The sequence below is a fragment of the Aedes aegypti genome, chromosome 3, assembly GCF_002204515.2.
Source record: "Aedes aegypti strain LVP_AGWG chromosome 3, AaegL5.0 Primary Assembly, whole genome shotgun sequence".
In the NCBI taxonomy this organism is placed as follows: domain Eukaryota; kingdom Metazoa; phylum Arthropoda; class Insecta; order Diptera; family Culicidae; genus Aedes; species Aedes aegypti.
In genome coordinates, this window is record NC_035109.1 from 343,180,577 (window position 1) to 343,192,916 (window position 12,340).

General features: G+C 37.1%; 2 non-coding genes across 2 annotated transcripts; both read left to right on the forward strand.

Moving 5' to 3' along the window:
* Positions 1 to 1,743: 1,743 nt before the first annotated feature.
* Positions 1,744 to 1,815, forward strand: Trnae-uuc. Its single transcript has one exon. It is a non-coding gene; the product is annotated as a tRNA-Glu (tRNA).
* Positions 1,816 to 11,355: 9,540 nt separating this feature from the next.
* On the forward strand, positions 11,356 to 11,427 carry Trnae-uuc. The gene has a single exon. It is a non-coding gene; the product is annotated as a tRNA-Glu (tRNA).
* The last annotated feature ends 913 nt before the right edge of the window (positions 11,428 to 12,340 follow it).

A 12,340-nucleotide genomic window follows, 5' to 3' on the forward strand; every position in this document is an offset into this window, starting at 1 on the left:
TCGGACGTAACCAATATGGATCAGAGCCAACTTCTCTGCTAAGTGTTCTCATGAGCACTGCCATAAACTGAGAACTTTCTTCGTTAATTGGCCATTTTTGTAATTCGAATTTGAGATAAAATCAATTTTATGAATTTAATTATGTGTTTTATTATTATTCAATATAGGTATGTTCAAACAAACTTTTTACAACCGTCGAGGTTGTATACGCTCTAGGGGGCAAAGAGCAGTAGGCTCAAGCGTTATGGATCATACGAAAATTTGCCATTTTTCATACAAAAAGCGTTACGGATGGGGAGAGGGAATCAAAAATAACCTATTTTTGCGTTATGTAATACAAGGATGTAGCCTAATGGCTTATGTCGACACTTGTAGTGGCGAAATATTCATAGTTTGTTTGGAAATTACACAAACGTAACATTGCCACGATATCATAAGCATGGAACGAGCTTACCAGATGGTAGTCCATCGATAGTTTCCTTGAGTAAGAATAACGATAAGTGGTTAGCAATAACGGGTGGTCCATTTTCATCAATCTTAAGCTTACTTCTGTGTGATCCTAAATTTATTATTGAAACTTATTTCACTCAATGAACACACCCCTGCCAAATGTCAGCCAAATTCAAATTCTGAACCTCTGTCTTTTGCTCTGCGTTGAATTTTCCGCGTATCCGAACATTCAACAACTCTCATCTGTTGCCGATTTTCCCCGTTTGAACAGCTGGCGTCCTTCAAGCATGGTGATGATTTTCCGAGAATCTGGGTTGTTTTCAAAATATCTTCCATTGTGTGCGTTTCTCTGAGCGGCAAATTTACGATGGTAGAGGTAAAGAACACGAAGTTAAACGCATGCGCTTCTGAGCTGGTACCTTGAGCGAGCAACCTGCTGCAGTAAACGAATTTCAGATTAATGACCATGAAGGTGTCTGAACCTTATGGTATTTTTCATGAATCATCATGATATAGAAATTTAAAATTCCCGGCTTTGTAGCGCAATAAATATTGCTATTGTTTTAATAAGAACTGAAATGTGCTTTATAATGACGAAAAGTTCAAGTGTAAACAATTAGCGTTGGTTCTTCAGCACTCGGTCATGGCATCTCACACCGTTTTGTGTATAAATCCACCGACTTGGCATGCAACAAGTGTTTGGCCGGGGCAATGTTTGGCACGATTCCGATGTTTGGCTAGAGCTGAAACCCAAACAAGCGCCAATAATACCTATCGTTTGGATTGCTGCTTTCGCCGCACTCTACACTAAACGCGATTGCACGCATAATCTGCTGTTTGTTTCAACTTCGGCTTGTTTGCAGCACTATCTTTTACGTGTGGTTGTAATATAAATGCCTGTGTGTGCTACGCCGCAACATTTTCCCGCGTTTCATTTCCACAAAGCATTCGGAAAAACGACAGCATCCTTCATTCAATCTGCCACCTATTTTGAGACCAGATATAACCCATCTTGTTGACACCACCCAAAGCGTGACACAAAAATGTGCTTACAGATATTTTCGGTTTCAATTGGATGTCGAGGTCAGAAATAGCGACAAACTGCTTTTGCATTGCCAACACGATTGTCGCTTCTTCACAGCTCTCTTTGAGGATTGTTGCTGCGCTCTCGTTTCAATATTGAAATATCTGCCATGATGACACCTAGGTACAACGTGTTTATTTATGATTTTAATTGAAATAATATCTATAAATATGAATTGAGATTTGTGAAAGAGATTTGCTACTTCAATATCCCATATGGTCTAGTGGCTAGGATATCTGGCTTTCACCCAGAAGGCCCGGGTTCGATTCCCGGTATGGGAAATATTTTGATTATCTTTTCAGTTCCCTTCAAGGGACTAAAAAGTACAGATAAAAGATCACATGCTTAGGGAACAAAATTAACCTGTTAACGTCCAAGGTATCTGACAATTGAAATTCAGCTCCGTATTTGTATCAAGTATCCAAAAAAAAAAATCGTGAAATTGTGTCGTCCATTTCTAGTTGTTCTATCAGATTATTTACGATATTTATCAAATATATTTCCATGCTATTCAACCCATAATAATAAGAAGTTGAAAAAAACTGCTGTTGAGGGGTCATTCAGAAATTACATCCCGAACACAGAAGGACAGAAGGGATAGCAGGGAAACATGGCTTCTCATGTAAAAATTGAAATCCATTCAAAAAGTGTGATGCTCAGGAAAAGGGAGAAGGATGAATATTGCAAAACTTTGTGTGACGTAATTTATGAACGTAGCCTGGTAAAGAAATTGAAATATAAATAATGAAAATTTCAGAGGCGAAAGATGCATACCAGCGCCAAATCATTCAGTGGCTTAAATTTTATTCTCTGCTCTACCTCGTACGTAGGATACAGACATGTATATATACATACATTACCATACAATTATGCACACTTACACCCTTGAAACCAAAAATTAATAAAAATCATACGTCGAAAATTTTGATCATAAAAAAAAACCACAGATGTTTTAGAAAAGTCTTCAAAAAGTAATAAAACATTATTAGGAAAACATTACTAAATTATTAATAGTACAAATTAGTATATAGTTAATTCAGCCACAAGATCTGAAAGCGATCCAAATGTTTGAAAATGTCAATTTTCCAATATATCTGACAATATCAAAGTTTCGTTAGTGCTAATAAAAACTGTCCTTCAGCCCAATGACAGTCAAATATTGGACTCCAACTAATATGCTTTACAGACGTTGATATTGTAGTAAAAATTATTCGTCTGTCATGTTGTACTGCATATGGTCATTAGAGTGATGCAAATTTTGAAATTTCAGCTCCCCTATGCATAAACGATTTTAATTATGGTAAATAGCATCCTCCCAAAGTTTGAAGTGATTCTGAGGAAACTTGACTATGCACACGCCATTTGAAGTTTATATGGAGATTACTATGGAAAACGCCAATCTTTTGTGTTCAGCCCCCTATCTCTTCGACATAATATTTTATGGAAAAGTGAACAAATTCTTCTAATGTGAATTCCTCTCAGCTACAACTTTGTCGAAGACCACATTTTGATTGGTCGTCAGGATAAATTGTTATTCATCATCATAAAGTTGGTTTGCATATAGCATGCTTCACCAACTGTTCGGCAGGCAACAGTAGTGCTCACGGCGGGAAGATTAGATCAAAGTAATCCAGGCTACTATGTTCTACAGCAAAAAAGCAGTGTTGTTGTGAATGATCATCTCAACATGATATAGACTTTTTTTATAAATAATAACAAATTATCGACGTAATATTATTTGCGCAATTCTTTCTTCCGACATTCGCACTAAGTGACCAGCTCACTGAAGTCTGCCGTATTTTATACGCTTGATAATATTTGCATCTTTGTACACTTGATACAACTCGTGATTCATGCGTCTGCGCCACACACCATTTTTGAGTTTCCCATCGAGTATTGTTCGCAGCACTTTACGCTTGAAAACACCGAGAGCTTTCCAGTCTGACTCTTTCAACGTCCATGCTTCGTGTCCGTAGAGAGCCACCGGAAGAATCAATGTTTTATACAGGGCGAATTTTGTTTCCGTTCGCAAGCTGCGGGACCTAAGCTGGTTACTTAGTCCGTAATAGACCCTATTCGCAGCCGCAACACGTCTTTTCACTTCGCGGGGAACGTCGTTGTCACATGTCACAAGTGTTCCAAGGTAAACAAATTCTTCAACAACTTCAAACACATCCCCATCAAACACTACCTAAGCGCCTACACCATCATACCTGACTCTATCTCAATCTGCAAACCTGTACTTTGTTTCGGTAGAATTAATGGTCAGGCCTATCCTCGCTGTCTCCCTCTTCAGAGGTACAAAAACCTCTTCCACTGACCTGCAATCGATTCCAATTAGGTCTATATCGTCCGCAAAGCCAAGGACACCTTGTCTGCGATCCAAACACTTGATTTCGAACCATCCAGCGTAGCACGTATCAGCCGAATTAGTTCTGTCGGAAAACCATGTTCAGACATTATCTGCTATAGCTCATTTCTTATCACTGAGTCGTAAGCTGATTTGAAATCAATAAACAGATGGTGAGCCTGCAAGTTATACTCCCGGAACTTATCGAGGATCATTCGCAAGCTAAATATCTGGTCCGCTGTCGAACGGCCCTCACGAAGAATTAAATGTCCATATTATTCAAATATTATTTAAGACATCCTTACCATTCATAATTATTTGATAAATGATTTTTAAATATCCAATATTCTTCAATAATTTCAATTTTGTCAGAAGTCCTTAGCATTCACAAACTTCTGTATTTTTTGCAATTAGGCGTAGAGAAGTTTCTTTTTAGACAGTGAGTAAGCCCTGAAAATCTCCTGAAGAACATGATGGATATTTGTAGATGAATCACTGAAAATTTGAGTAAAAAAATCCAAAGTAACATTTGTAGCTGGATAGCATCATATTCAGCTGAATGCAGTTTATACAGCCTCTTTTCAGCTGAATAAACTGTTATTCAGCCACTAATGTTATCTGGATTGTGGAAGAAATTTGGATTATTCCAGTTATCTTTACACGATTTCATTTGGAATAATTATAATTGTCGAAATTATTAAACATTGAAATTAAAAGATATGCTAGAAAATATAGAATTATATAGGTCTGAAACAATTTTCAATGTTTTAGTAGTCCTCAGAATTTTGAATGATAAAATTTTTGAAATCATAAGCTTCCACCAACAATTCAGAAATAATATAAGATTTTTTCTTATCGTAGTCCCAATTTGCTGAAATATTTTACCTAAAGTGACCAATGATTCAGAAAGTATTTCAGAGTTTTATAATATTGCTCCCGGAAGCCCCAATCAGCGCTATAGGAAAACTTCGAATTACTTGGGTAAACTGCTCTGGAAGATCAGCTTGAAGAAGAATTTCAAATTTCACATTTTATATTATGTTTATAAAGAATCACGTAGTCAAAGGGGGGTGGGGAAGGGGTAATCGTCAAAACCACGCAGAGCCACGAGGGTGAGAGGGGTCTGAAAACTGAGAAAAATGACCGCGTGGTTTAGGCAGCGTCCATTTATTACGTAACGCTAAAATAGTCAACTTTTCGACCCCCTCCCCCTCTCCGCAACACTTTTTGTATGAAAAAATTAAAATTTTTGTATGAGCCGTAACACTTGAGCGTTACGTAATTTGTGGACGGTGCCTTATGGACGAACCCTTTTTTTGTGTTTCCATTGAAAGCCGTTCAAATAAATCTTTTCATAACTTGCGATCCGCGCCATGTTTTGAAAGCATTATGCTGGCCCATCTATTCTATTAGTCTGAGAACCATTGGATTATAGCACTCTTCATCGGAAGATTTTTAACCTTCGGGCTGTCGCGCTGTTGTACTTTGTACAACAGTTGTGATTTATATGCTAAGGTACCGCGGGGCAAGTGGGAACGAAAAAAACGATAGTTCAAACAAATTGTTCAATAAAATTTTCAAATGTCAATATTTTTCAAATCCAACAACACAATCACGTTTTGGCAACATATTTGCTGGTGTGTGCATGAAACTAATCGAATAATTTCGAAATTGTGAAAACCTTGGAAGAAAGTTTTAGAATGAGCCAATGGACGCAGTTACCTCGCTAAGCGGGGCAAGTGGGACACATCCAGTTTCATGCGTCAATCCACATCAGTAAATCAACCATTACAATAATAGGATTGATAAGTCATATATTTTTAATTTTGAGTACATATTTATTGTACATAAGGGATCAACCATAAAATACGTTACGTTTTAGGAAGAAACCCTTTATATAATAGTATGTCACCTCACATATAATAGTAACTGAAAATTCCTCAATAAAAGCGTAAAGAGGAATTAAACATGTTCAAAATATATCATTTATACGTTGTTAATTAAAATGTAGCACATAAATAATCAAAAATTGACTTATAATTGAATAATTATAAATATGTTTTGTTATTATTTATATGCATGGCAGAAAACCACCTTATGGGATGGAATTGTTTTACATCACTACTTAATTTGGTAGAAATAACAAATAAAGTTCAAATAACATAGAAAAGTAATCGTTCTCATGATGCATTTCAAATTTCAGCTGAGTGTTTGTTCAATTTTGAAGTCGTATTTCAAAAATAAAACAATAATTAAAAAATAAATAATAAAAACACTTTTCTTCTCCCTTCTATGCAATTACGTAATTTGAGGTTGATCTTTTTTGATAAAAATCATTTGTTTGAATGTTTTAGTGCTACTCTCTAGCAAAATGTATGAAACGTGTACGAAAAGTATTGATTCTGGTTTTTGTTTTGATAGGTCCCACTTACCCCAGGTACAAATATATTTTGGGGTAAGACAGACCATCGAAAATTTCATATGAAATGAAAACAAAATACTGGTTTATCGTTAGCAGCTTGTAATAATACTAAAAATTATAGCTTACTGATGGAAATTCGATTTAAAACACATTTATTTTTTGCGAGTCAATGCAAGACGTGAAACGTGTCACAATTTGCCATGCAAGTTGGAAATGGCGCTGAACTGACAACTGTTATATGAACCACATGGTAATAATAAATAATAATATGTTTAGTACTAAATACATTCATTGTCATTGTATCTTCAACTTTCTAGAAGAATACCCCCATGAAAAACTTTTCCTAGTTGAGCTATGACGAAACGCCCCACTTACCCCGGATTCTCACTTGCCCCGGGGTACCTTATATCTCAAAATCCAGATAATATAGCAATTTGAGGTCTTTAGAAAAATTGTTCTGGATGTGAAGCGCTATCTGATGGTACCGCATTTAATTCGGAATTTGACCGCTAGGTGGCACTAGTGAGCATGGAAGTTTTACTTTTGTTTTGCAAATATATCAGGATCCTGATCACTTAGAAGGATGGCGTCTTCGGCAAAGTTGTTTAGTAAGTTAAGGAATATCATTGTTGGAGCTAGTTGATTCAAAATTTTGCCACTAAGCGGCGCTAGTGTGCATGAAACTTTTGTTTGCAGATATCTCAGGGGCCTGACCACTTAGAAAGATAGTGTCTTCGGCAAAGTAGTTCAATAGCTCAAGAACTATCATTATTTGATGGAAGAAATAAAATATTTTGCCACCAGGCGGCGCTAGTGAGCATAAAAATTTTGTTTTTCGGATACTGCAGGATCTTGACTTTTTAGACAGGCAGCTTCAGCAAAGTTGTTCAGAAGCCCAGGAACTATCATTATTTTACAAAATCTCGGACTTTTAGGATTAAATAAAGAAATAATTTAAACTACTGAACAACTCTGCCGAAGACGCCATCTTTCTAAGTAATCAGGCTCCTGAGATATTTGAGAAAACAAATGTTTTATACACACTAGCGCTGCCTGGTGGCAAAATTTTGAATCAACTAGCTCTAACAATGATAGTCCATAAGTTACCGAGCAACTTTGCCGAAGACGCCACCTTTCTAAGTGGTCAGGATCCTGAGATCTACGATACAAAAGTTTCATGCTCACTAGCGCCGCCTAGTGGCAAAATTTCGACTTTTTTGGCTAAAATAATGATAGCCCTTGAGCTACTGAATAACTTTGCCGAAGACGTCATCTTTCTAAGTGGTCAGATTCCTGAGATATTCGCAAAACCAAGGCTGTTGTACAAAGTACAACGCGCGACTACTCGCGTTACAAAAATTCGCGCGACGACCGAAAGGTTAAGAAGATTAATGCAGCGGGAAAGTCATGCTTTCATAAACGAAACGAAAAAAAAAAACAACTGTGATGGTCTCAATAAACACAGAAATTCTATCGGAAGTGTATCGCATTTCGCAAAGGATTTGTATCGCAATCGTAGATGTAGGATGGATGCATCTTGGAGGTCACGTTCGTCCTCCAAGGTGGACGCAGCACTTCGATGAACAATAGAATGGTATGGAAAGTGTAGGTAACCGACAAGTTGTAATGTTGTGAGTGATGGTAATTCTAAGTTAGGTCTGTAATCTGTACAGAGTAATTACAGATCATCATCCGACGTCTGTTATTTGTATTCAATAAGTCATTGGGAAGTTTTCTAGCACGCCGATGGTGACCGATCGACAATTGATAATGCTTCTGCTATACGATTAATCCTTCGATTGACATAGGGTGATGTGCTGGTATCCATCGTAGTAAGCTTTGATCAGTGAGAACCTGCAATTTTTCTAGTATTAAAAAAGACACTGACACGTTAATGCTTCCAGTGGGCGTTTTGCCCTTTGAAGGAAGCACCACACTAGAGACAACGGACTAGCATGCAACGCCCAGTGGCACAGTCGGAAAACATTCCTTACGAAAAGTTTTTCCGGCCTGCAGCGTGAATCGAACCCACACTCCGTAGCACGATGCGGCTAAATGCCTGGTGACATTAACCACACGGCTACGAAGCCCACAAAAGTATTGCAGTGGATGATGCTGATACAAACCGATGTTACACAATTGTTTCCCAAAACGACTTTGTACAATAAGATTTTGATAAATCTTGATCGTCTTTTCGGAAATAATGCAATGAAATCGCATCTTACCGTATTCTTAATTCGACGTATCGTTTTCATTTCTGTCGCAATCAGTATCAAGATTCGTCTCACAACTAACGGCTCACTGTGATATAGTGAGTGGACAAAATACAACATATCAAAGCTATAATAAAATGTTTTACTGGAATATAAAGATCTAAGGGCATCTTCCTCCATTCCAGCATGATGAAATATATTAATTTCCTTTAAAATTCATTGTTCGCCATTAAAGTTCAGCTCAAACTATAAACACAATTCCTTTTGATCGAACAATCATGACAGCTTTTCACAGTGCAGCGAAAATAACACAATCAAAGAAGCAGTTTTCTACGCCAAGCATCGCGAACACATTAATGCGCACAAGATTTTTTTTTGCTCAGTACGACGGATTGAACTTTGTTTACATTCTCAATTATACGTGGTCGTTAAGGGCTGGGCAGTGTTTTGGAAAGCCCAAGCAAGACGCTTCGTTTTTTCGGGACGCCGGGTGTTTGGTTTTCGTTTCGCGGGTTTTGCTGGGCAGTGTTTTGGAAAGCCCAAACAAGACACTTCGTTTTCGGGACGTTTTGGTTTCCGTTTCGCGGGCTTTGCTGGGCAGTGTTTTGGAAAGCCCAAGCAAGACGCTTCGTTTTCGAGATGCCGGGAGTTTGGTTTCCGTTTCGCGGGCTTTGCTCGGCAGTGTTTTGGAAAGCCCAAGCAAGACGGTTCGTTTTCGGGGCGCCGAGAAGTTTTGCTGTTCGCGCTGTGTGAATGCGAAAAGATATTCGTGTTCAGTCGAGGATGGATTACCAACTGGTGAGCTCGTTTCATGCTTATGATAACACATTTTTTCATGAAAGCGTTACTTTTTTTGTAATATTCAATCAAACTTTGTATGATTCGTCACTACAAGTGTCGGCATTATGCCTGTTTTATACAATTCTAATATACATATAAAATTTTTGACTTTACTTAAAATATTTTTTGAATTGTTCGACATTATGAATGTCGAGGTTTATTTTAAAACTTCTACCAAAGACTTTTCTTCTTGAGGCATAAATGTTCAACAATACTTTAATGTAATTTTCAAACAAACTATGTATGGTTCGTCACTAAAAGTGTCGGCATTATTCCTGTTTCATATAATTTAAAATAAACGCATATATTTTTCTCTTTTCGCCATTAATAAAAACTTCTTTTGAATGGTTCGACATTATAGATGTTGACGTTTATTTTAAATCTTCTACCAAAAACTTTTTGAGACAAAACTAAAAACTAGCTTAAAGTATAAATCGTATTTTTCCTCCTTATCCATGGATCGCATCACCGACCAAAGGTGACTCCCAGATCTTTTCCTTTTCCACTAATAAACACCCTTCCCGTGGTGATTGTGGAGATGCAGAGGTATTCTCGGTCTTTAGAAGCAACAATCATTACACCCTAACATTCCTTTCCTATCCCAACTAACTGTAAGGACTTGGCCGGCGCCGTTATTGATCAATAATATTAGATCTGCTAAAATTGCACTCCGAGAGTAAGCGGAAACTCCCATCCCTTATTCATTTGGATCGCATTGCAATTATTACCAGTTCTGATCAATCACGGAGTAGCAACCATTGACATGTACAGTCAGTCTATGCTATGCTATGCTATGCTATTCTCAATTATACGTGGTCGTTAAGGAAATTTCATAAAATTTCGTGAGTTATAGAACTTTTACGGCGTGTGCTTGGAATGAAATCCTTCAGTGAAAAAGTACGAAGGTTTTCCATAGTGAAAATATGTGCCCGCCGAAGTAAGCCACACAGGGGGCGAGAAGAAACTTGTATCATAAAGTGGTGTGACTGGTGTCGATCGCTAAGCATTTCTCTCACATCGTGTTGGTCCATGTGATTTCGGTGAAAAAGTGAAAAGTGGATAATTGAACTGAAGTTATTTATCGAAATACAGTGATACCTCCATGAGTCGATGTTCCATGACTCGATATCGACTCATGGAACCATACTAAAAACAAAATTTCATGATTACTATGATGGTCCCTAGAAGCAGCTTTCCAAAAGATTGCTGTTCCATGACTCGATGTTTCCATGAGTCGATGGTCCCTTTAATATCGACTCATGGAGGTTTCACTGTACAGTAGTTTTATTGCATTTTTGGTGTACAAGTGTACGAACCTTAACAGCTTTCACAAAATTACACTTGTCTAAGTTGAACATTTTAAGTTTGATACGACGAATAATAGCGCTTACTACGAAGTAGTAAGAAACCATACGGCAAACTGTAGTGAACATCAGGTCCCAATGCATCACGTATCAAAGCGTCTTTTGATAGCATGATATAAATATAATAATAAAAGCTAGAGGTTTGTTTTATCATAATATGTACACATAAGGTAAATATGCCAATGGACGATTATATTTGCTGTGAGCATTTCGCCTAAAATAAAAACGAGTCGAAATTGTTTTGAATAGAATGGTAATTGGAGCGTAAGATAAACGATGTTACCCTATACAAATCTGTATCCGACAAGATTTCTACAAAAAGTTGTTCGATTTTACATGACTGCTAGTGTGAAATAAATGCCTGGACTACTTTCAAACTCTTCCCAAATATATGACACCATGAACTACATGCTTTAGACTAGCTTTATAAATATAATCGTCAGATAGACCGGCAGAGTTGATCAATTTTTCTTAGACCATCAACATGTTGCTCTTCAAGCCTTTTTCCTCGCATGGTATGTATACTGCATATGAGATGAAGCAACAGGCTAATATTTTTGGACATGCGCTGTCTTGTTACTTGCATTATGCAGTTCCACTTTCTGTGCTGCAACAAACTGCATCTGTATCCGTCCCATATGGTCTAGTGGCTAGGATATCTGGCTTTCACCCAGAAGGCCCGGGTTCGATTCCCGGTATGGGAAAGTTTTTTGCCGCAAATAAATAGTTTTGTTTGCGTTTGTAAGTGTCCTAAACGCTGAGTGATTTGATATTTATTTTTATTGATGCAATCAATAGCCTATAAATTTATACAAATAGTCGATTGTTACACAATACCTCTTATTCTAGTACAGGACGAAATACGCGTATCTGTCATAAGATAAAACTTTCTTGTTGGAGTTACCTAGATGGTTCAATATTAAATTTGAATTCCCATTTACTTTCAATTAGGGATGGTACACAAATTATGTCACGCTAAATTTCAACTTTTTTGACCCCCTCCCCCCCTTTGTCACGTTTTTTGTATGAGTCCTCCAAATTTTTTGTAAGGCTTGTCACGCTTGTCTTGACCGCCTCCCCCCCCCCCTTGGAGCGTGACGTAATTTGTGCATGACCCCTTAGTACATCCGTCGAATTTGAATAATGAAGATGTGATATTCCACCATGTTGAAATAAAAGCAACAACATAATGCATTCGTTTTAATTTGTAATGAAAAATAATTAAATTTATTAAAAATTATTTAATGTATATATACTTGACAGAAAATTTGTTACTTTTTCCTTTTTTTCGTCGTCCGCTCTAAGGTTTTTTTTTCTGTTTTGTTTTAAATTTCCATTTGACGGAAGCGGAGCTGCTCACCTCTGTACACATTTCGCTTTATGTTTTATACATCCGGCTTTTTTTTTGTTCTCTCTTTGTTTTCTTGAGTTTGTGTGTTTATTTTTGTTTCAATCCACCTAATTCCGATTGAAGGATTTTTTTCGTCTTTTTATTATTTTGTTTTTACTCCTGTACATTTTTTTTTTAATTTCATCAGTATGCATTCCAATGAGGAATTTGTTGGTTTGAACTAAACATTTGAATGACTGTTATGTGTTTCAGTTGAAGATAATGCG